General features: G+C 38.0%; 1 long non-coding RNA gene across 1 annotated transcript in view; it reads right to left on the minus strand.

Moving 5' to 3' along the window:
* The window catches only part of LOC309831221, a 165,530-nt gene extending 141,863 nt beyond the window's left edge, over positions 1–23,667 (minus strand). Inside the window, exon 1 of the long non-coding RNA XR_014297566.1 lies at positions 23,612–23,667. This is a non-coding gene — a long non-coding RNA (uncharacterized lncRNA). The remainder of the gene's footprint in view (positions 1–23,611) is intronic.
* Between the last annotated feature and the right edge of the window lie 2,785 nt (positions 23,668–26,452).

Genomic DNA, 26,452 nt, shown 5'->3' on the forward strand with positions numbered 1-26,452 from the left:
AAATAGTAATGTTAGAAAAATAGAATAAAAGTGGTAGAGTATTCATGATTAAGTTTATATAAAACTTCTAAATATAGACTTTCCATTGTTTTTCTTTAATGACAAACTTGAGTTTTCTTTCCTAAAAATAGACATTTTATGTTTGATTTTGTGATTGAGCTGGCTACAGGCAACTCCTAATCATGATTTTAATGATAATCCTTTTTTCAAATCCTTGAGAGTCACATCAAAAAAAAATTTATTCACAGAGATAATAAAAAATTTTAAAACCACTTTTCCATTTTTATAGTGCTTAAAAACTAACAAGTTGAATCATATTTTAAAAATCTAAACACACGTCCTTTTCTGTCACTTACTAACGTAATCTTGAAATTTCTTATAGTAATGCAAATGGACTTCAAACCCACATAAACTTCTGTAAATGAGATATTTCAAAATAATGGAGAACATTGAATTTGCAGAATATGGGTTCATATTTAGAGAGGCCATACAGCAGCTACTTTGTATACACCAACAAAACACCGGACACAAAACAGACAGATTCAGGAGCTCACTCCTAAAATAACACCCTCCAGGAGCTTGCTCACGGCCTCCCTGACTGCAATTCAGCATGAGCTGCATTCTCTGCTCTGTGTTCTGAACGTGAACTATTCCAGCAGCAACCTGGGCTGCTTTAGTTGGATGTCAAAGTCGATTTCTACAAGCTAGAGCATCCCCATAGTGCCCAGCAGGCACTTCAGAGCAAGGACAGACTGCCAGGTGTGGCTCCTTGAGCTCCTGCCTGATGACCCAACCTTGGTGCCCCCAAGACTAACGTAGTAGTTCTCAAAGTGTGGTCCCCAAACTGAGAAGAGCAGAATCAGCAACTAAAAGATTATTAGAAATGCATATTCTCAGGCCCCACTCGAGACTTACAGAATCAGAAACTCCGGGTGTGTGGTCTAGCACTGAGTGTATTAAACAGTCTTCCAAGCCTTCTGATTCATGCTCAAGTTTGAGAATTACTGGGCTAAAGGAATCAATATTTTAGGGAACACCTGTAATCCATTCACAGCACAAAGTTTGGGAGCCTCCTTTAAGTCTTCTTGTTGTTGTTGAAGAAGAAATTATATCGATTTCTCTAACCTTTCATATGAAACATCTTCAAGGTTGAGGGACATACAAAGAAGTCTGTGTACTGTGTAAAAGTCATCATCTGGACTACTTCCTGTATAGCTACACCACTGCACTTGACTCAGCGGCCCAGAGTTTTATAGGTACACATTCTATGCCCATTTATATGGGCAACATAAGCAGAGTAAGTCACTGCTCAGGTAGTGTTATCCAAGAAAGACCATGAAAACCTTTTCCAACCCCAAAAAGAAAAAATCTCCAATTTACCGTCCATGGTATCTAATATCCCAGAATTAAAGATTCTAATTTGGAATAGGGCATTACACCTCCAGAATTGCTCCTTTAAAATGCGAATACCTTTGTGCTGAGGAAAATATACCAATTATCCATCAACACCTTAGCTTATAAGATTAATTTTGGATACCATGTAACACTTTGAGAGAATGGGATAGAAGACAAGAATGGTTGGTATTGGGTGAAGGGGAAAGAAAATTAAGAAGGCAGAAAAGAATAATCACAGCAAAAGACAGTCTCTGAAAATGGATCCTGATGGGCTAAGAGTCAGTGTGATAATCTTGGTTGTTCCAGTGCATATTGAAATGAGGAGGAGTTTTTTTAAGAAGGAAAAAAAGAAGAAACTTTCACCTGTGCGTTTTCTATAATATCAGCTCTAGTGAAATCCTTCATTTTTTCCTCCTATTCACAATGGCAAATGTTAACTTGCCCATATGCCTATGACCAACTAGAAATTTGTTTTCACCTCAGAGAGCCTTTACTTAAAACACAGGAAGAATTAGATCAACCAGCTGATTCCAGGCAAATGTTAGCTCATCCTAGAATATCAGGAGCTAAAGCATTCTTTATACTGTGGAGTTTATAGTTCAAAACACTGATGCCTGTTTGCTTATAGTGAAAATCATAAACCTGTTTCCAGAATTCTCAAAAAGAAGGGGAGAAATCTGAGAGTCAACAAGTGGAATGAAAACTAAAAAGGTAAGGCACTTTACCTGAGAACACATTGGAAATTTTACCATTACTTCGTTTACCAGAAAGCACTAGCTATCTATAGTATATTTGATTCATCTATAGCATATTTGATGCCAGGGACATTTCCTTTGGCCTTAGGCACTCTGAAAGCAAAAAAAATTACAGTTATTTTAAAAAATAAAATGTCTCCCAAGAATGCATTTCTAACTTTGTTTCTATTCTTCACAAGAAATATACACCAACCACCAATAACGCTATCATCATTGTCACTAAACAGTGGTAGCCAAAGCCGGTGTCATACATGAAGCACCAGGAGACAAAGGTTAGCAGAGACAGGTCTGAACAGAATCAGTTCTAGGTCCACACCCAGTTTTCATTAAACAGAACATGTAAAGAAGGTGTGAATAAATCAAAGTGGAACTACAAAGTGACCTTTTGAATAAAACTTTATTCTCTGAAACAAACGAAGTTCCTGTGTTATGAGCCAGACCTCCCACATTTAATGGGGTGCCCTAGGTCATTCCTACAACGGCTCCCCTTTCCTTCAAGGCTGCAGATACACTGGACAAATGATACTGGAGAAGGAACAAGAAAAGGGAGTTGGGAAGGGTACAAAGTGTTTCTCAGTTCTGCTTCCCCTGAGCTGGCTGGGATATCACGGACCTTTTATCTTCAGATTCACAGTGTCTGAACGCCACCAGAAAGTGAGAAGTTTCTTCTAAGAGCTCCCGGGCATGTGCTAATATCCACTCTGTTTCACTGGCCCAGAATGAGTCACGTGCACTCTGATCCATAGGTGGGACACATGAAGAGGCTTAGACCGAATTTCCAGGGCTGAGGGGACAGAGGGTGCTTCTCCAGCGATTTCACACCATGCCCACTGCAGCTCTTTCTTGGGATAACTTAAGCCCTTATTTCCTCACAAGCTCTCACGGTTAGTTTCTCTTTGGGTCTTGGTAAATTTACTCGGTGCCCTTTCCCATCTGCTAATTTCTGAGGCTTTACTCTGTTTGGAATATTCAAATATTCAGTCTCCCTCCACCAAAAAAAAAACGTGTCAAGGTCTTAATCCTTTTCTTCTCCCAAACTTCTTGGCTCCTTATGGGAACTTACCTACCTCACACCATGGTGCATGTAGCCTTGGAGCTGCACACACCACGGTGTGAGGAAGGCTAGTCCTTTGTCATGAGGAAAAGAAATCCTGTTATACTTTTTCCTCCAAAAATGTAGGCACATATGTGCCTTGTAATGAAACTTGAGAGCTTTTTCCCAGCAAAAATAATAGTACAACATTTACTCCGAAATCTTGATACCCCCAACATAGAAATAGATGGCCTGGCAACTTTTCAATGGAAACTCTGTAGCTAAATCCTAGTTAAGATAGACAGGTTTAGCTTCCTAAATGTTTGGTAACTAAGTAGCTAGATTTCTCTCTCTCTCTCTCTCTCTCATATTCACACACACACAGAAACGAAAAATGGGAGACAGGGCTGATCAGGGAAAGACAAATATTTCGAGCACTGTTGCATGGCTGGTTGAGTTAAAATATTTGAGGCTAGATTTAATTTTTAGTTTTTTTTTTAAACAGGCAAAAGGCACATATGTCAGAATACTTCTATTCAAAGGATTCTTTTGACACCCATATTTTATCTTACCCAAAGATCAAACAATATTTTGTTTGGCAAACCACTTCTGTTTATAGCATTTCTCTTATATGGTTTCACCTGTCTGTTTGTGGCTTGAATATTTTTTCACACCTACAATCCAAACTAGACCCTCCACCAATTTGTGAGTCAGAACCTTGAGGAGTTCTTGCCTCCCACTAGGCCCCATGCTTCAAGATCCCAGATGTCTCTTATGATCCGTCCTATGGTAGCAATGATTGTGAGGATGATTTCCAATTGGAACTCCATTACCTCCTTGGAAGATGATTTAAGGGTCAGGCACAACATTAAACACTAATCTGGCACAGATGTTGCCTATAGATTTCTCATTGAAACTTTGCAAACATTTTATAACTCCATGTGTTTCAACAACTGTAAAAGTCATCTTTTTCAGAAGCGTTCACACAGATCTCTGTCAGATGTGCTTGAGGACAAGAGTTTATCATCATTATTTTTTATTGCTATCGTCTTCCTAGGAGAGAGAAATTTACTAAATGTGCTATAACTATTAGGGAACTTTGGCCATAGGGAATTTAAATAACATTTACTGAAATGTTCCACGATGATATTTTTCTTACAGAGAAACGATAATCAAGGTATTTTTATAAAGATAACATTTCCTTCATTCTGACAGTTTCTTCTATCTGGAACACTTTTTCTCAAGATACATCTTATCTACCTTGTCCTTCTCTTTAAGTTCCAGCTCAAATGTCACCTTTTAATACGATTTAACCTGACCACACCATGAAAATTTGCAACCTGTCCACAGTATTCCCAATCTGCCTTACCTTGCTATATTTTTCCCAAAGCATTTATCCTCTTTCAATATAAAAAAGCAATTGTTTAATAGGTTTGCTCTTTGGTCTGTCTCTACATTCTGCAATGAATACTCTACAAAGGCAGGGCGTTTTGAGAGCTTTTTCCAGTAATGTTTCCCCAATTAACATATGGCATGGCATATGGCGGTCACTCAATAAGAATCTGTTGTGTGAATGAATGAATGCACGAATGAATGAATCAATAAGTAAACTAAAAACAACAGTGTATGGCCACAACTTACAAGTTTTAGTTTTTATGTAAAAGTCTGTCTTCATAAATTAAAATGTCACATTTGTACACCTGATTTTGCATTGTGAAAAAGGCCCCTTTACCTCAGTAATGGAACAAAGACAATCTGAAAAACGAAGATTCTCCAAAAACTTTAAATTGTCAATAAACATGTTATTGTTTTATGCTAGAAGTTTTATTCTAGAAGCATTAGTTAAGGAAATCTTCAACTTGAGAAATCATAAATTTCTCAGATTTGTCATACACCTATTTTTATCTTCATTTAGTTTAAAATTCCCTAAGTTGGGAATCAGAAACCTTCAAAATAAATTTTCACTGTATTTACCAAAGAATTGATGTGGCAGTTGAGTCTCTGATATGGGGCTCAAATACAATTTAAAAATTTAAAAGTGGCACCCCAATTTTTTTTCTTCCTAAAATTTTAGCTTTGGGGATGGGCGGAGAGAGTTTTAACATCCAGTATCATCTACACTCTAAGCATGTTGTCATAATATGCATGTTCTCCAATTTAAGGTGTGCTTTCAATTTCCAGAAAAGTCATTCAGAAATTAAATTTCATTGTAAGTGTAAGATTACAGTGAAAACCATAATTATTCGTTTAATTTCTTGACTGTATTTAAGTTGACTAGTTGGAATCCATTTAAAAAATAAAGGTAAGAATCTTTCAAACATTCGCTTAGTTACCTTTACATTTATTCATTCCAGAACAATAATATATTTATATTTAGAAAAACTTCTTTAAAGAAGGCTTTACACTTTTTGCTGGAAGAAGTTTTGTGGCTAAGTGCATTTTTTTTCAAATTTCCACTTAAAAATCATTACCTTTTTCAATACTTATGACCTTTCTGAGCTAAAAGCAAAAGGAGAAAAGCAAGAATAGAGAGGCTGCCAAGATCATTTCCCTGCCTTTGCTTGCCAACAACTGCACAAAAGAGCTCCAGAAACCCCAGAAGAGGGAAGAAAGAAGCTTCGATGTAATATTGTTCCAGGTTTTTGTGCATCTCCAGCAAGCTCCTGGACTTTTAGCCACACAGCTCCATGCCATAAAATCCACTGAGGTCCCCAAATCATGCTCCTCCTGTTCTTGCCTTGTTACCACATTGTGGACAGCTGACTACTTTCTCTAGACTACACCTCATTTTCAGGACACTTAATATCAGCAATGTGGCAGGAATTTCAAGATACCAAGGGCCAAGAGACCAGTTAAATTGCTATTCTACTGGCCCTATTCTCTACAAATACATTACATAACACTTAGATAATCCTAATATCACTCCACCTATCCGCAGAATTTGATGAATTTATTTGCTCCTTCTTGAAACACTTTTTTATGGTTTTTATGATACCTACTCTTTCAGTTCTTATTCAAGCTCTCCTGGTTGTCCTCTACTCAAATCATAAAAGTTTGAGTGCCCCAGGCACAGTCCCCAGATCTCTTCCATTATTAATTCATTCCTTAGGTAATCTAATAGATCCATGGCTGCAAAGACCATCTATATACACTAACACAAATTTGCATTTGCAGCCCAAACACTTCCTTTGAAATTCAAATACCGTATTTTTTTTTTTTTTTTTTTTGCGTTACACGGGCCTCTCACTGTTGTGGCCTCTCCCGTTGTGGAGCACAGGCTCCGGACGCGCAGGTTCAGCCGCTCCGCGGCATGTGGGATCTTCCCAGCCCGGGGCACGAACCCGTGTCCCCTGCATTGGCAGGCGGACTATCAACCACTGCGCCACCAGGGAAGCCCCAAACACCGTATCTTTAAACAGTACTAACATCTCCATTTGGATGTTCAGTAGGCAGCTGGGCTTCAGGGTCAAACCTGAACTCCTGATCTCAGCCACCAGCACACCTTCCCATGGCCTCTGTGACACCCCCCAAGGACCTCCTCTTCTTAGAAAGTGAAACTTCTTCTAGTTGCTCAAGCCCAAAGACACAGCTTTCATCACTGACGCCTCTATTTCTCGCATGACCTAATAATCCATCAGCAAATTTGTTGGCTCTACTTTCACACACTCATCTGATCAGAAACCTTGGGTGGTCCCCCATTTCACTGAGTATCGAAACCGAAGACTTTACAAGATCCTATATGATTTTCCCCCTCTACCTCTGATTCTACCTTCCACAGCTCTCCTGATTCACTCTACTTCAGTGACACAGGTAAGGCATGCATCCTCCCATGCCAGAGCCCTGGGGTTTACTTTCCTTCTCTTTCCTCTGTAGTAGGAAGTGGGAAGAAGTAGGAACTGAACGGCTATCAAGCCCCACCAGAAGCAAAACTCTGGGCAATTTTCTAACCCCTCACCATCAATTTCCCTATCTGTAAAATAAAACTCCCACTTAAGAAGGTTACATAAAGATTAAATAAGCTACCTATGTTAGAAATGAAGTGTACTGCTCGGCACACAGAAGATACTCCGTGGATGTTAGTTCTGTTTAGGAAGCATTAGTTGCTGGTAACAGAGTTTGGTTTTGAGGCCAAATCTTTGTTCAAGACATGACTCCTAGTTCAGGCTCTTCTAGTCATGTAATATAATATTTTTGAGAAAAAAAAAAGAATGAAAACACAATTTACTTCCTGACATTGTGAACCATATTTCATCTTCTGGAGACCTATACTTAAATGCCAACCCAAATTATGTGACTGAGCCCTGGGGACCCACTCTATGGCTCTGAATGAGCTTATGTTATATCTCAGAAGGGAATCATTAGGAGCCTTGCTATTTACATACAGACTGTAATATTTAGCGAAAGTCTAGGAGTTTAAATATTAAGGATTTCTTGGTGAAATTGCAAGCTTTGCGACTGAGGCAGTAGGGGAGTTACTGAAACAAATATGAATAACAAAAGTACCAGTTTCCTTCAGAAAATGAATGTTCATATTTCCTTAAGCTGTTAAAAATACAAGTCAATCTGTTAGTTTTCTAAATCAAAAATACATTGAAATCTTTGATACAGAGATTACTTTTATTGGCTTTGACAGCTTGAATGCCACTGGGCACAAAGATCTCTCCACATAGTAAAAGGCAAGTTATTCCACACATTTCTAGACTAACTGTGACCAACTGACAGTGCATTGCTAGCACATTTTTGAAAACGAATAACTTTTTCAAGGAGATGACTAAATGAACAATTTTCCACAATTTTAGCATTTTGTTTGGAAATAAATGTATTTTTCCCACAAGGTGTTATCAATTGTTTTCTTCCCTCAATTGCTTTCTTCCCTCACTTCCTCTCTCATCTATTTTCCTGTGTCCCCTATGGAGGTTGATGTTTTATTGAGAAGTAGAGAACAGTATACACATACACACACAAACATACACACACACACACAATATGAGTAGATTTAAATTTTGTAAAATAGTGTTAGTTCTTACATCTGAGTTACCACAGGATGGGTTACAAACCCTCATCCCAATGATGCTGCCATTCCATAAATATTTTTGGAACTTCCCTTTTGGAAGCACAATTTTAGGAATCTAACACCCTAAAGGCCGTCTTTCAACTACAGAACTGCTTGTTCATTTTCTAAGTCTGCCATAACAAAGTACCCCAAACTGGGTGGTTGAAGACAACAGAAATGTATCATCTTACAGTTCTGGTGGCTGGAGGTCTGAGATCAAGGTGTCAGCAGGGCTACGCTCTCTCTAAGGAGAAATCCTTCCTTGTCTCCTCCAGCACCTGATATTGCTGCCAATGCTCGCCATCCCTTGGCTTGTATGTGCCTCTCTCCAGTCACATGACCATCTTCTCCCTCTCTGTCTTCACATCATCTTTCCTGTGTACATGTCTGTCTGTGTCCAAATTTGCCCTTTTTTATAAGGCTTATAAAAAGAAGTCATATTGGATTAGGACCCAAACTAATGAACTCACTTTAATGGAATTACCTCTGTAAAGATCCTATTTCCAAGTAAAGTTACATTTGGAGCTACTGGGGGTTAGGATTTCAACATATCTTTTGAAGGGAGATAAAACAACCCGTAATAGCTGCCTTTTTAGAAATATAATTTTTCTTCCTTAAAATTTTCAAAACTACATTTAAACATGAAACACTGTATGGGCTTCCCTGGTGGCGCAGTGGTTGAGAGTCCGCCTGCCGATGCAGGGGACACGGGTTCGTGCCCCGGTCTGGGAAGATCCCACATACCGCAGAGTGGCTGCACCCGTGAGCCATGGCTGCTAAGCCTGCACGTCCGGAGCCTGTGCTCCGCAACGGGAGAGGCCACAACAATGAGAGGCCCGCGTACCGCAAAACAAACAAACAAACAAAAAACAAAAACATGAAATACTGTCAGAAATACCACTTGAAAATATAATATCATAAATGTTTTTGTAATAGTAGCTATGATATATAGATATATGTACATATAAATATATATGGGTATATATATAGATACATCTAGATAAATCTGGATACATCTAGATTTTTATATATATGTGTGTGTATATATACATAGTGAGAGAGAGAGAGAGAGAGAGAGAGGCTCTCTCCCTCTCTACAGAAATACATATATATTACATCTACGTAAGGATAGGAGCCTCTTAGCTATTGTAAGAAAGGAGAAGGGGAGGAGTGTTAACACTTCATCTGATTTGTCCTAATTATTTGCTTGCTGTTTCACATTCATTTAAGATTCCAGGAGCTGAGATCTACATAACTACCATGTCTAAATCTTCAGAACGCTGCCTTCTCCTAAACTAAGTCTTGAGATAGGACAGTATTCTCATTAACAGTCTCGCAAACATTATTATCTCAGTGACTGAAATAGTTTGTGCCAGAACTTGAGGAGGTAAAAATCCCATCAATGCCTTCCTCATTAAAATAAACTGATCCAACATGATTAATTCCTAGTTTGCTTAACATTCTCTACTACTGGGTGGGTGAGGCATTATGAGAAATTCCTTAGTACCTGGTAGGTTTTATTTACACCAAACAGATGTTATTGCAATGTCTTGGCACTAGGAAAACAAAAACAAACACTTGTCTTCATAAAAAAGAAAAAAAAATCCTCAGAAAGTAATCTATTTGATGAACCTTTTGGGTACAAATTTAGAATATCCTAAACTAAAGGTTTGTGGATTATATTTAGTATGCTGATGGGAAACCAAAGAATGGAGACTTATAACGAAGTTGCTAAAGAAAAGACTGTCACATTTGGAAGTATCTCATGTTTATAATATTACTCAAAGCACACATGGACTTCAGAACACTATCTGATCCTGATTTTTCTTAAAAAACAAGAAGGGTCCAGCGTTTTAAGAGGACCAAGTAGATGCTAGAAGTAGTTCATTCTCTATTCCTAGAATAGTTACACAGTGAAAAGATTTACATTTCAAAAGAGAACTGCAGGGACTTCCCTGGTGGCACAGTGGTTAAGAATCTGCCTGCCGATGCAGGGGACACGGGTTCGAGCCCTGGTCCGGGAAGATCCCACATGCCACGGAGCAACTAAGCCCCACAACTACTGAGCCTGCGAGCCACAACTACTGAGCCCACGCACCACAACTAGTGAAGCCTATGCGCCTAGAGCCGATGCTCCACACATGAGAAGCCACCGCAATGAGAAGCCCACGCACCACAACGAAGACCCAATGCAGCCATAAATAAACAAACAAACTGCAACATTTTACAGGAATACACACATTGACCCAATGTGAAGTTAAATGATTCCCAATACAGTATGGCATTGAGGGAAAAATCAAAAAACATAATGTCTCTTCAGGAGGGTGCAAAATACTGAGTGAGCAGTTAATGGGAATTCCACGATAAAAAGGCGACATAGCCAACAAGGTTGAGAAAGGGAGCCCAGTCATCCTCACTGAGACATTCACAAAGCTTTTGGCACAATAAAGCTTTGAAAAACTACAGTGGAAAAAAATTAGCCTATTTCTCTTTTTCTTCCTCTCCCCTTCCCTCCCCACACCCTCTCTTTTAAGTCTAACACTTTGAAAATCATTTTTCTAGAGGACCAAATATTCTTTTATTTAACACCCATGGGTATCTCATATCCTAGAAAAAGAACAAGCCAGAGTATTTCCCCTTTGGTTTCAAGCAGCTTCCAAGACTCATTTCCGTTCAAGAATAAGCTGAACGAGTAGAGCTCTGACGAGACCTACTTCCGTTTCTATCTGAATTTGAGCATCAGGTGACTTCCTGTTTGTTATGTATCCTCAACGCTAAGATGGGGGAGGAAGCTTATAATTTATCCTTTGACAGTAATTCAGGAAAGCCAGAACAAACTCTCCAGGAGATATTTTTCTCAAAGCCTGGGATCTCCTGATAATGTGTCTAGTATTCTAGCAAGTTCAGGCAATATCAGCAGAAATATGAGATTTGATGTGTTTTCAGAGAAGGAAGAAAGCCTGGGAAAAGAGGAGGGTCAAAAAGCAGTATGTAGTCTCTTCCTCCTCTATTCAGGCTCCATCTCAAACATCCAGGTCCTGCGGCCCGCTCTTAACTCTGCTGCAACCATGCTTCTCTCCTGCGCCCTCCCTAGGGCAGACCCTTACCATTTCACCCAGTTAATTTCAACTTGCACTTCAGGTCTCAGTGAAATCATCACTTCCGCTAGGATGCCATCCTTAAGCCCCCGAGTCAGTCTGATTCCCTCCCCTATTCTTTCTCATAGCACAAAGATAACTTCCCCCACTGTGACACTAACCACATTTAACTATTGCAGATTTAGGCCTTTCTCTTCCCCAAGCGATCTGATCTTAAGAGTGGGACCTTTACCTCAATCACTGTTCATCTCAGGTACCTATCACAGTGCCCGCAAATAAAAGGTGCCTAGAAAAGACCTGTTGAATGTGACGGTCTTTGAAATTCCACCATAACTCTCTCTGCTCTACAGCTAAATCTGGGAAATGGTTCAGAATTGCCAGCAGAAATGGCTCCCGCAGGCCACCTTCTCCCCTCCATTCATCCCTCTTCTGCCTAACTTCTCCCTTCTCCCTCTCTACTCCCTGGTCTAAAGCAGTTATTGTTTGAATCCATTCTCCATCCCTCCTCCAGCCACTTCCAGAGTTATTGTCACTGCAAACAGGTCACAGATTCCATCCCTCTGTCATCCTGAGCTACAGGGGAGGGAGGAGGAAGGAGTCGGTTGTTCAAGGATCCCTCAAATGAGTAAAGTGTTCATGACGTGAGGAGCTGTAAGGGCAGAACCAGCGAAGCGCTGAGCAAGAGAACTCCAAGTGGAGAAGTTAAGGTGAGTTCTTTACTTTCTACCGTGTGTGTGTTAGGCGTAATGGGTGTCAAAGATCATTATAAATGGTACATTGAATCAGAGGGAATAGTCAATATTAGCATAAATTACATGTATTATAGGAATAACAAGAAAACTCAAAATCTGGTTTGTTCATGTTAAAGTAGTATTATACTATTTGCAATAATACTACTCCAATTGCAAAAATATGTGTGCTTAATCACCATACACAAATCATCATTAAATATTAGAATAAGGTGTTAGTTTTACTTCATTATGCTTGTTCATGCAACTCCATGTGTAAATATATAAATGCATACAAATACAAATTACACAATTACATAATGATTATGCAACAATGTATTGTGTGTATATATACAACAATCTATTATTTACACAAACATTTGTTCGGCCTTTTCTTGCACAAACAGTAAATAGTGCATGTCAACTAGAAAGGCAACAGTGTAGCTGAAAAGCAAGAATTACCTTTTACAGGTGCTTCAAAAAAAGAGAACAGTGAAGACTTATAGTGTCAACTATTAGACATAGAGTGAAGGAAAGGCAAGAAGCATGGGTGGCTCCAAAGTATCTCTCCTGCAAGACCAGGCGTATGGGCTTAACTTCCCACATCAGGATGGGATGGTAATAGCAGAAGCAGTCAGGCACAGTGTTAAGCAGAGGGGAATTGTATCTTGATGAAAGGACACTTGCAAGTACCTCCCTTATCTCACCTACACTCAAAGGTAAACCTTCTCTGGAAGGCCCCTTGGCATATGAAAAATGGGGGAACAAGGAAACAAAGGATTAACTTTTCCTGGTCTACCCAAAGGAAACTATAGGGTATTCAGAATATTATGATATCTATTCATGTTTTGACATGCAATAAGTAAACTTTAATTACACTATCAGTCTACTGGAAAAGTAGAATTGATAAGAGATGGATAGATACACATAAGATTTTTAAGACTAGTAACCTTGAGATAGAGGGAAATAAAGCATGTTGACATAAGCAATTTTGCAGTCCAGACCACAGAGCACTGCTAGTTATTTTTAAGCCAAACACAGAAGGTACTTATAAAAGGGAAGGGAAGGAAAGAGGGGATTAATTTAGATAGTTTACAGGAATAAAGGATGCAGATAAGTATAGAGCTTAGACTGTAAATTGAAAAAAAAAAAAAGAATAAATCATGGATTATAGGTAAAATGTATATATCTATTATACATAATAGATTAGATTGATAATTGATGATGGGTGGAGTGTTGATGGAAAGACTGTATAGAAATTTTAAAATATGGATAGATACACAGATAAATTAAAACATGGGTAATATACTTATTAAGCCAGGTCTACAGAAAACCATTTTTATGTCCTGTTTAAGAGGCAAAAAAGAATATTGCACTCATGGGGTCCAACTGCTAAGTAACACAGATTTCAGCTTTCCTGTAAGGGATACCAAGAGATATTACTACAAAGATGGAGTTTCCTAACCTTTCTACTTTTGTGTTCAAAGAGAGCTGCAGTTTCATGATGAATCATCCTTTCCCCTCTAATATTCAACTTGTGCTCTGCTAGAAGCTGCTCCAAACCATGGAAGCAAATCCATCTATTTAGGGAAATCTGCCCTAACATCCCAGAAACGTTTCCATCTGTAAATTCTGAGATCTTAAAATTAGAACCTGCTACCAGTTATGACTTTAAACTACATACAAGTTCTAGGAGTACTCCAGCAAGGCAGACAATAACTCCAATGGCACAAGATGTGAGTATTAATACGTTTAAATTCTGGGATAGATAATAATAGCAAGTTTTTTTAAGCAACAAATTTTGTTAATTTCTAGTAAAACTTTTACTACAAGAATAGGTGATTTAATTTTTTTTCTTGAATAGATAAACGGGAACAGGAGACAAAACAATAAACGTGAGGAAAAAAAGTTTATTGGGATATGAATCCTGTATTTTAGCAAGCAATTAATCAGAAAGGGAATATGTTGTCTAAGAGTATTAATTACCTTGCTTGATCTCTGACTCTGCTAAGAGTGGAGATTTTTTCTAACTTTCAAAGCACTGTGAGAAACAAAAATGATTTTTCTAAGGGGTCTTAATTATTTTTTTGGATTATATGTTAAGGGTTTTAAGTTTTGGAAATAGCTGAGACAATCACTTTTTCCTTTCTTTTCTTTCCTGCTTTATATTTTTCTCTTTCTTCTTTTGAAGAAAGGAAATCCGAGCCATCAGATGACTTTTGGTTTTCTTTGTTTTCATTTTCTTCTCTGGAAAATTTAGAGAGCTGAAATTCATTCTTGCCAGTTACCTTCCAAAATAAAAAGTGTATTTCCCAAACTAGGGGTTCTTGATCATGGCTGACGCACATTTAGAACAACCTGGGCAGGGGGGTGTTTGAAAATATATGGGTGCCAGGGACCCATCCTCTGAGAGTCTGATCTGGTTGGTTTGGTGTGGAGCCTGACTATGGGTACAGTTTTTTTTTTAACATCTTTATTGGAATATAATTGCTTTACATTGAGGTGTCAGGTGCTGCTATACAACAAAGTGAGTCAGCCATATGTATACATATATCCCCACATCCCCTCCCTCTTGCGTCTTCCTCCCACCCTCCCTATCCCACCCCTCGAGATGGTCACAAAGCACCGAGCTGATCTCCCTGTGCTATGTGGCTGCTTCACACTAGCTAGCTATTTTACATTCGGTAGTGTATATATGTCCATGCCACTCTCTCCCTTCGTCCCAGCTTACCCTTCCCCTTCCCATGTCCTCAAGTCCATTCTCTATGTCTGCGTCTTTATTCCTGTCCTGCCCCTAGGTTCTTCAGAACCATGTTTTGTTTTGTTTTTTTTAGATTACATATATATGTGCTAGCATACGGTATTTGTTTTTCTCTTTCTGACTTACTTCACTCTATATGACAGGCTCTAGGTCCATCCACCTCACTACAAATAACTCAATTTCGTTTCTTTTTATGGCTGAGTAAAATTGCATTGTATATATGTGCCACATCTTTATCCATTCGTCTGTCGATGGGCATGTAGGTTGCTTCCATGTCCTGGCTATTGTAAATAGTGCTGCAGTGAACATTCTGGTACATGACTCTCTTTGAATGATGGTTGTCTCAGGGTATATGCCCAGTAGTGGGATTGCTGGGTCGTATGGTAGTTCTATTTTCAGTTTTTTAAGGAACCTCCATACTGTTCTCCATAGTGGCTGTATCAATTTACATTCCCACCAACAAGAGGGTTCCCTTTTCTCTACACCCTCTCCAGCATTTATTGTTTGTAGATTTTTTTATGACGGCCATTCTGACCAGTGTGAGGTGATACCTCATTGTAGTTTTGATTTGCATTTCTCTAATTATTAGTGATGTTGAGCATCCTTTTTTATGTTTGTTGGCAATCTGTATATCTTTTTTGGAGAAAGCTCTATTTAGGTCTTCTGCCCATTTTTGGATTGGGTTTTTTGTTTTTTTGATATTGAGCTGCATGAGCTGCTTGTATATTTTGGACATTAATCCTTTGTCAGTTGCTTCATTTGCAAATATTTTCTCCCATTCTGAGGGTTGTCTTCTGGTCTTGTTTATGGTTTCCTTTGCTGTGCAAAAGCTTTGAAGTTTCATTAGGGCCCATTTGTTTATTTTTATTTCCATTAATCTAGGAGGTGGGTCAAAAAGGATCTTGCTGTGATTTATGTCATAGAGTGTTCTGCCTATGTTTTCCTCTAAGAGTTTGATAGTGTCTGGCCTTACATTTAGGGCTTTAATCCATTTTGAGTTTATTTTTGTGTATGGTGTTAGGGAGTGTTCTAATTTCATTCTTTTACATGTAGCTGTCCAGTTTTCCCTGCACCACTTATTGAAGAGGCTGTCTTTTCTCCACTGTATATTCTTGCCTCCTTTATCAAAGATTAGGTGACCATATGTGCATGGGTTTATCTCTGGGCTTTCTACCCTGTTCCATTGATCTATATTTCTCTTTTTGTGCCAGTACCATACTGTCTTGATTACTGTCGCTTTGTAGTATAGCCTGAAGTCTGGGAGCCTGATTCCTCCAGCTCTGTTTTTCTTTCTCAAGATTCCTTTGGCTATTCAGGGTCTTTTCCTTTTTTTTTTTTCCTCTGAGTTTTGCCTCTGTTTTGTATAGCGAACATGTAATTTGGGGGTAGTAGTCTCATCTTTCCCTTATTTGCCAGAGCTCTGAGGTGGATGCTATGCCAAGATTAAGCATTAATTTAACTATCTACCCTATATTCTCTTATCTTTTAAATACTCCCTTCTAAATTCTGCTGTCTTTGAGTTGTCACTTTTCCCACAGCAGATGTGTAGGGTGTATGCCATTTTGTCTACCTCATCTACTGATAAAGGAGATCGAGTAAGAACTGCAAAGCCAAGATATATAGCTAATCATAACTAGATGTTGAGAGTTCTCAAACAGAAAGCAGAAAGAGAGATGCTGATCAAACATGTCCAGAAAAAATTTGGACCCCAGTGATAAGCTGATTTTTTTTCATTTTTCCAGACATTGTGTCCCCTAATGCCATTATATGAGATGGGTTGTTATTTAGGAGAGAGTCAAAATTAGAAGAAGATTGTAAAGTGGAGAAATGTGGGTTTTTTTACATTTCTTATGTAAACCTCATTTATAACACTATCACACACAATCACCATGTAAGTAATAGCAACACTGGACTTAGATTGATGGAATGACTAGACCTAGACACCAAATAAATTAAATTGGCACATTATATAGAACTGATGTATGTAAAAGTATGGAGAAGGTCAACATAGTCAGGACACATGGAAGAGACATGTAGGCATGTTTGCTTCTGGGACCAGCACATATGCAGACCCTCAAATCTTCACTGGCATGCACAGCTATAAAAGTTACTGCCTTTGTGAATAAGGTCCATGACAGGTTTCTGGTGCCCAACTATCTTCCATAAATCTGGATCCATCATGCACATAGACTGGCCTGGGTTTGAGCCAAGTGACGGCCCATTGGTGTCAGCGCACCTCATCGATCTTGCAGTTATGCAATCAATACGTGAACAGATTACGAGGCACCACACAGTTCACTCAGCATAATCGCACTTCACATGTACCACCTTCAGCCTTATTAGGTCAACACAGGTGACTGCAAGCACATCTCTCAGCACTGGACAGTAGAAGTAGAGGAAGGGACAGATACCCACACATTTTGAAGAGTCCTGCCCCAAGAAATGCCAGATAGGCTCCAAGGCTAACTTTGAAGTTTTGTTTTGGTTTTTTTTTTACTAAGTTGCAAGTGTCTATACATTTCCATAATATTCCCACAAGCAGGATACAACTGATATGTTCCCCTAAGGTTCTGAGTCAAGCCAGACTTTGTCTTCCTTAATGTCACCTTAGAAGCCCACAGAAGCCTGCTAGTGAGAAGTGGACCCTGATCCTCTTAAAATGCCATTAAGCATTCAAAACAAAGCTAATAGTCCTGGTAACCCTAGAAAGCTGGCAAAACCTTGTTTGAGTTTACAGTCATTTCTCCTTTCCACCACAAAACTATTCCCAACAAAACCCTAAATACACCTGGCAGAGTTTCTGTCCCTCTAGTTTTTGCTCAGGGAGATGTATTAACATCTACATTTATATCTACATTTACATGTCCACATCTATCTTACAGGTAGTCACAGACAGTCAAACATATATAAATGTGCATACGTATGTGTGTATGTATACGTTACACTTATATGGCACCTGTAATATAATATATTATACTGATACCTGTTATACTTTTCATCATGATGTCCAGGATTAAAGAAAGAGCACAGTAATAAAAGTTACATTTTATGAAGCAACAATGTATAGCTGAGCTCATTAACATTACACACAGTACAAAATTCCTGAATGATACTCTGTAACTACTGAGTTCATCAGCAGTTTTGAGCAGTGTCTAAGCCTCCCCAGGGCATTTCCAGAAGCGTAACATTTTCTCATGCCCACAATAGGCTCAAAGTAAAAACTGTGTACCCCTGGGTTCCAGGACCACGTCAGGTTAACTCAGTCCCAATCTTGTTACTAGCACAACTTCACTTCCAATCTGACAAGAACAACAAAGATCTTTTCAGGTGGTGACTTTGGTGAGGGAACAAGATAGTAATCCTCATCAGGCCCCCTCAAAGGATGAACTAGCCACTGAAATTAAGGTGGGGGTGGGAAGGGGGAGAGTGAAAATGTTATACACATGTTAGGTTCAGAACCATTTGAAAAGAATTGTGAGGGTCAAGAGGTGTGTGTCCACATAAAGTGTGAGTTTCTTCAATAGCCTGGGTCTGCTCTTTGGTGACCCTGGGCTTCTATTTGCCCACAGAATAGACTCATATCCTTAGAACAATCAGCCAGACAGGCAAAATTAATGGCTATGGGGTAACTGAATCATTTCTGAATGTTCAATGTCTGTTTCCTTTCATTCTAGTCCCTATCTTCAGCTGATTAATTATAGGATTAAATTAATTCATGCTAAGTTGCTAATGATTATCACAATTATAACCTCCCTAGAGAGGGACTGGTTTTGGGTTTGGAATTAGCTTGTTACCCCAAATAAACTGGTAATCAGCACAATATGTGTGAAAGTTCATTGACTCTTTCCACTTGACTCTTTCCACTTGGCAAATACACATACACTCCAATCAAGATGATAGAAGTTTTTAACTAGGAACCTGGTTTCCAAAAAACTGTCAGTTGCTAGATTTTATCTTCATTATATTAAGAGGGTAAAAATCTCAACCAAAATATTTTTTGCGTCTTTCAATTAGTAAGTAACTATTGACACTTACTATACATACCAGACCTTACGCTAGGTGCTGGGATAAAGGGACAAATAAGATGTAGCCCCTGCCTGAAGTTAACAATGGAAAAGGGTTCTTAAAATGACTTAAAATTTCTTAGAAGTAATTTAAGAAATTCCCCTTTTCAAGGAGAATTTTAATTCAAAAGTTTTAACTGTAAAAAAAATCATGCACACAGAAGACTTAATAAAAAGGTATTGCTTTGGACTGAATGTTTATGTCCCCACAAAATTCACGTGTTAAAACCATAATCCCCAGTGTGATGGTATTAGGAGGTAATTAAGGTTAGATGAGGTCATGAGGGTGGAGCCTCCATGGTGGGATTAGTGCCCTTGTAAGAAGAGAGCAGAGAGCCTGCTCTCCTTCTCTCCACCATGTAAGGATACAGCAAGAAGCAGTCTGCAAACCAAGAAGAGAATCCTCACGAGGAACTGAATCTGCTGGCACCCTGGTCTTGGACTTTCCTGCCTTCAGAACTATGAGCAATAAATGTTTGTTGTTTAAGTCACCTGGTCTATGGTATTTTGTCATAGCAGCCCATGCTGACTAAGATATAAAGGAAAACTTTTTACAGACTTTTAGAAAAGAAGTAAAAACGCAAATACCCATTTAACCATCATGTTACCATGTGCAAGATAAGAAATTGAAGATTGCCAGTAACTTAAAAGATCCTTTTGTACCTTCCTTAAACTAATCTCTCTGCCTCTGTACCAGAAATAAATGACCACCTGACTTGCATATTAATTATCAAGGTTTTGCTGATATTCTCATTAGGTTTCCCAAATACACTTTTTAGTGTTGTAAGTTTTTGACTCTATATAAATGGAACCCATACTGTATACTGGATGACTTCCCTCTTTTACTCAATATTACCTTTGAGAGATCTATGATGATGCCCGTAGCTAGTTTCTTTCTCATAGATACATAATATTTTGTTGTCAAATATATCACAATGTATCACAAATATATCACAAGTCTACTGTTAATGGACATTCAGATCATTTCCTCTGTTTTGGTTAATAAAAAACAGCTATAAACATTTCTATGTTCGTCCGCTTTGTTCCTACTCAAAATGTCTTTAAGGAATGCACCTGAGGTTGGAATACCTGTATTGTTGCCCATAAACATGTTCAACTTTACCAAATAATACCAAACTATCATAGTACTTGGAATCATACCGCCAGCATCAAGCACAGATGTCTCCACTGCTCTGTGTACTAGCCAACACTGGGCATATTGATGTCAGACTTTTAAATTTACCAGTTTAGGGGTGTATGTCTATTTTCCTAAGTACTAATGAAATTGAGCATAATTTCATAAGTTTATTGACCATTTGGATTTATTCTTTTGTGAAGTACCTATCTCAGTCTTCTGACCATTGTTCTGTTTTGTTTTGTGGGGATTTTTTTTTTGCCATTTTCTATAGATTTACTGGAGTTCCTTACATACTCTAGATATTTGCATTCCTCAGTTATATGTCTTCATGCAGTTTGTGGCATGTTTCCCCTTTGGGTGTTGTTTCCCCTCTATAGTGCCTTTAAGTAAAGGGAAGTTTTGAAAATTTTAATTTTAATGTAATCTAACTTAGTAATATTTTTCTTTATAGTTAGTATTGTGCCTTAAAGAAATTTTTTATCTTGTAATCATGAAAATATTCTTGAATATTAACTTCTGAAAACATTATAGCTTTGGATTTTACATTTAAGTCTTTAATTCACTTGGAATTGACATTATTACTCATGTTTTGTAGAGGAAATGTGTATACAGATTTGCATACACGTTTCCTCTTTTCTGTACCCTTTACTCCTTCCTGAATCTCTGACCTTCCATCTTGTATCATTTTCTTTCTGCTTCAAGTATATCCTTTGTGGTTTCTTTCAGTAGAAGTCTGATGGTGAAAAATTATCTTCAGCTCCTTTTTGTTAACCAATGTATTTATTGTACTGTTATACTTGAAAGACAATTTTTTTGCTGGTCATACAATTTTGGATGGTTACTTTCTCCTAGCATGTCATTTCACTGTCTTTTGCCTTCCCTCGTTGCTAAGAAAAAGTGAGATGTATTTCTAACTCTTTCTTGTTTGAAGTAATCATGCTTTCCTCAATGCTTACCTTTAAAATCATCTCCTTGTATTTGATGCCTTGTCTAAACACCATAGTTTTTATTTATCTGTTTTGGATTTGGGGGATTCGAGGGTGGTGTCTTTCATCAGTTCTTGAAAATTTTTCTGCCATTATGTTTTCAAATACTGCCTCAGCCTATTCTTTATCTTTTTTCCTCTGGAATTCCATTTAGACATGTTGTAGACATTCACACTCTTGCCTTCACGTCTCGTAACTTCTTTCTTATATTTCCTATTCCTCAATCTCTCTTTGCTAAATTGCACACCATTTGTTTTAGTTTACAATTACTTTACAGTTTACATTTTTGTTTCAGTTCTACTCTAATGTTCCCTTCTTCCACTGGATTTTTATTTTTAATATTACTGTTTTTATTTCTAGCAGTTCTACTTGACTTGTTATCAATTATGTTTGATTATTCTTTACTGTTTCATGTTCCATGCTCATAAGTTTAAGCTTGTCCTTTATTTCTTTAAACATAGTAATATAAGCATAGGTATTTTATATTCTGTATCTGAAAATTACAATATCTGTAGCTTTGGGGTCTTTTTCTGATAGTTCTTACTCTCAGTACTTTCTTTCTTTCTATGCTTAGTTATAATTGCAAGAAACATTTGAGACTTCAAATGAAAATGAGTTCCTTTAAGATCTATATTTGCCTCTGCCTGGGAAAACTATCAGTCAGCAATCATTTTAATTAAAATTTCTGGATCTCAAAGGTAACACAAATTTAGGCTGCAAAGCTGCATGAGGTCAACCTGGTATTTCCAAATGTTTACTAATGTTATTTCCCCCCTCATCTTAACCTCATATTTTAGATCGCTAATTCCTCTTGAGGTCCCACTGGAGAATGACAGATATTATTTCTGGATCACCCTCTAGGGTACTAGCTTTAAGAGGTAAGGATTTCTAGATTTTGTCTTTTTTTTCCCCCAAACTCTTGGAGACCTTTAAAATAAAACCCAAGTTCATAGGCCCAGCAAATGCCTTCAAGTGAAAGTCAGTTTCACTGTTTACTTCTTCAGGTCCATGCCTTTGATTAGTTTTTTTTTAACCTAAGAAGTCCTTGTTTTTCTGAAATGCATCAGTTCATTCAATATTTATCCAGGATTCTTCTTTCGGAGATGGATGTCTATCCAGGTACCTCATCTACAATATCATTGAAAATAAATATCCTCAGCAAATTTCTAATCCTTTTAAATTCTGTATTGTATCATTCTATATTTTAATTTGGATTATTCTATTTTATCATACTTACTCAATTAGGTAAGTGGAAAATTTAACTGATTTGACAAGCAAAAGGGAAATTTTTTCTGTAGTAGTCAATAGACTCTATATCTAAACAGTCCATTATGCCCAGTGAAATTTGGTTTTTAACTGTCTCAGTTTCTATCACTTACTCTTCTTAGATATTTTCTCAGTATACGTTTTATAAATTACTTAAAACACCTCCTTTTTGAGACTTTCACCAATTAATTAGACCAAATCTGTTGAGACTATACTCGTCTTCCTCTTAATGATGTCCTCTGGTGAATACTCATGAAATAGTCTGACCTGATCTCATTTTTAAGGGTACAGAACTTCCAGAAGTCTATCTTTTTTTTTTTTTTTTGTGCGGTACGCGGGCCTCTCACTGTGTGGCCTCTCCCGTTGCGGAGCACAGGCTCCAGACGCGCAGGCTCAGCGGCCATGGCTCACGGGCCCAGCCACTCCGCGGCACGTGGGATCTTCCCAGATCGGGGCACGAACCCGTGTCCCCTGCATCGGCAGGCAGACTCCCAACCACTGCGCCACCAGAGAAGCCCCAGAAGTCTATTTTTATGTCTTTCACACTCCTTCTTCTAATGTGTCCTAAAATCCATTTGAAAGAGACATATCCTTAAAATCTTCATAACGTCTTCATCCACTGATCCATGATTGATTGATTGATTCTCTCCTTCATTAATTTATTCACCCAAGTACTGTTGGCTGGGGAACTTACAAGCACAAGCTTATGTTTGTGGAACCACTAAATTATGTAAGACAGGTATTCTTTAAGATTGATTCAGCTGTAATCAGTTAATATTTTATCAAAAAAAGACAGAAAATTGAAATTTGAAAAGCATTCCATTTAAATCTATAACTATACCCAATGCCAATACTAGTATTAGTAGTGACCAGCAAGTCAAGAGTTTGGTTAAGGTAACTTAGTCCACAGGAAACACTCAAATTATATCCACATTAGACAAGGTTCAACTCAAAATCAAACTAAATAGCAACAGAAATGGTTTACAAACATAAGTTTTTGTAAATACCCCTTCCATGCCATCCTTGATGAAAATTCCAGATTCCTTCACCGAAAGAGGAAATCCCTTCAGGTCACCCTTCTCTGTTCTATATTCAGGCACCAGAAACAATATACCTACCCCAACCAGAGGCCTGTCCCTTCTATATACAAATCAATGATTTTCTGTTCCTCAGGAATTCAAGACTATTCTATATATGTCCAAAGGGATCCGAGCTCTGAAGAGGTAGCATCTTTAACCTCTACAGGTCCTTGCAAACCCATCAATTCCAGGTATATACGTCCTCTTATAGGCAACACAGCAAGAAGAAAGTAGAATAGCCAGATACTTACATACCTGAGACCAAATTTTGACATTTTCTGGTTAATTTTCTTTTCTATTTTCCAACCTAGTAACATAACAACAGAACGAAGGGGAAAAAAAGAATTTCCTGCCCTTCGGATTCCTAAAGGTAAACATAAGCAGCAGTTGGTGTGCATAGCTGTACCTGTCTGAAGTGGCCTGTTAATACATAATTGGTTCATCTTGAAGGGCCAGCTCGCATACCCTGCACAAGGCAATGGCATTTAAAGAATGGATTTCAATTGCAATCTGAGGTTAAGTTTAGAGGTCATGCAACTAAGAACCATTAGCTTTGTCAGACCAAACTGCACCCAAGGGTTCAATGGATGGGTCTGAGTAAATCTCTTTGACTTGGCTCATCATTGGCAAGGCAGGATTCAGAAGCATTTATCATTCCTGTGAAGTTGATGCCCAGAAAACCAGCCTAATTAAATACTTTATTCTGCTTCCAAAATCAACGTGGTTGAATAGTTCTGGTGTTTGCCTGAAAAACATCTATTTTCCTTAGTCTGTTTTTTTTTCCTGGTACCCAGAGACTAAATTCTTCCCTCAAAGAATGAACTAGTTCCAAATCTTTTGCAGGTCTGCAGTGTTCTGCATTAGTGTTTCCAACTTAGGGTTCTTCAGTATAATTGTTAAGACCAAACATCAACTTCTTAATTGCAGAGCAGAAAATTAAAAAATGCTGATGTTTCCCATGCATCCAAGCATAAAAGTAGGCCAGAAAAGTGCCAGGACATTAATTTGATGAATCGGTTGCTTTTATTTTATCACTTATATAAATTAACCATGTGTTGTTAGTTATTTTCTCGTCTGAATAAAGCTAAGAAGAATTATATTATGGTCAGATTTTCAGTGTTTATATCCCAATGTTTAGGAGTGCAAAGGAAATTTTCTAAATATCTTTATCATAAATACTTCATTTCTTAGATCAAAGATCTACTTAGATCTTTTTATCCTTTTGCCATTCTCATTAACATCAGAATCAGGTAATTTAAAACATTCTGAATATAAGACATTCATCTTCATGTAACAGAGATACATGAGGACTGGATTTATCTTGGTAAACAGACTCACCTACTAGCTCTTTGAGCTTGTCACCGCAACCATATCCATCTCTCCCCGTATTTAATATTCCCATAAAGTTTTGTGATGAGTGGAAGCTGCATGGGAACCTCCCTTTGAAACTACACTTGCAAAATGTCAGGAAATCTTAAACTTACTATAATGATTATACAAATAAAAATGTATTTCCTCTTACCCTCATTTCTTGTTGTATCTCATTAGATAATACTCTTTATATAAAATATCTAACATTCTTATAATGGACTTTTAAACCTCACTTTAACTTTCTACTCTTTGTGTAAACTAGGTGTGTTAATTTCCTTGGGTTACCATTAAAAACTGCAATAAACTGAGTGCCTTAAAACAAAAAATATTTATTGTCTCATTGTTCTGGAGGTTAGAAGTCTGAAATCAAGGTGTTGGCAGAATTAGTTCATTCTGGAAGCTGTGAAGAGAAGAAAATTATAGGCCAATATACCTGATGACCGTGATTGCAAAAATTCTTAATTAAATACTAGCAAACTGAATTCAACTGAATTCAATTCCATTATCAAGTAGGAACTATCCCTGGGATGCCTGGATGGTTCAAGATCCACAAATCAATCAGGTGATACACCACATTAAAAGAATGAAGAATAAAAATCAATGATCATCTCAATAGATGCAGCAGAAGCATGTGACAAATGCCAATACTTTTCATGATAAAAACTCTCAACAAATTAGTTATAGAAGGAACTTATCTTAAAATAACAAAGCCCATATGAAAAGCCCATGATTAACATCATTCTCAATGAGGAAAAACTGAAAGATTTCTAAGATCTGGAACAAGGCAAGGATGCCCAACATCATTGCTTATATTCAAAATAGTACTAGAAACCCTAGCCACAGAAATTAGGTAGGAAAAATCAATGAAAGACATCCAAATTGGAAAGAAAGAAATAACAACTGTTTGCAGACGATATTATCTTATATGTAGATATATATTTCTTCAATGTAAAAAAAAGATGCTAGGAAAACCAGATAGCCACAGGAAAAAAAAAGAAAACAAAACAAAAACCCAGAAAGAAAGAAAAAGAAATTGGACCCTTGTCTTATACCATATACAAAAATTAACTCAAAATGGATTAAAGACTTAAACATAAGAGTTGAAACATTAAAATTCCTTGAAGAAAGAATAGGATCAAAGCTCTTGACTTGGACTTAATAATTTCTTGGATTTGACACCAAAAACACAGATAACAAAAGTAAAGCTAGATGGCGGAGCAGAAGGATGTTCTCTCACTCCCTCTTGTAAGAACACAAGAATCACAACTAGTTGCTGGACAATCATCGACAGGAAGACACAGAAATTCACCTAAAAAGATACTCCACATCCAAAGAAACAGGAGATGCCAGAAAGAGATGGTAGGAGGGGCGCAATCACAGTAAAATCAAATCCCAAAACTGCTGGGTGGGTGACTCAAAGACTGGAGAACACTTATACCACAGAAGTCGACCCACTGGAGTGAAGGTTCTGAGCCCCATGTCAGGTTCCCAACTGGAGGTCTGGCAACATGAAGAGGGATTCCTAGAGAATCAGACTTCGAAGGCTAGTGGGATTTAATGGCAGGACTTTGACAGGACTGGGGAAAACAGAGACTCCACTCTTAGAGGGCACACACAAAGTAGTGTGCACGTTGGGACCCAGGGGAAGGAGCAGTGACCCCAGGGGAGACTGAACCAGATCTACCTGCTAGTGTTGGAGGGTCTCCTACAGAGGCGGGGGATGGC

The sequence above is a fragment of the Grampus griseus genome, assembly GCF_964374135.1.
Source record: "Grampus griseus genome assembly, chromosome: 12".
Taxonomy (NCBI): Eukaryota; Metazoa; Chordata; class Mammalia; order Artiodactyla; family Delphinidae; genus Grampus; species Grampus griseus.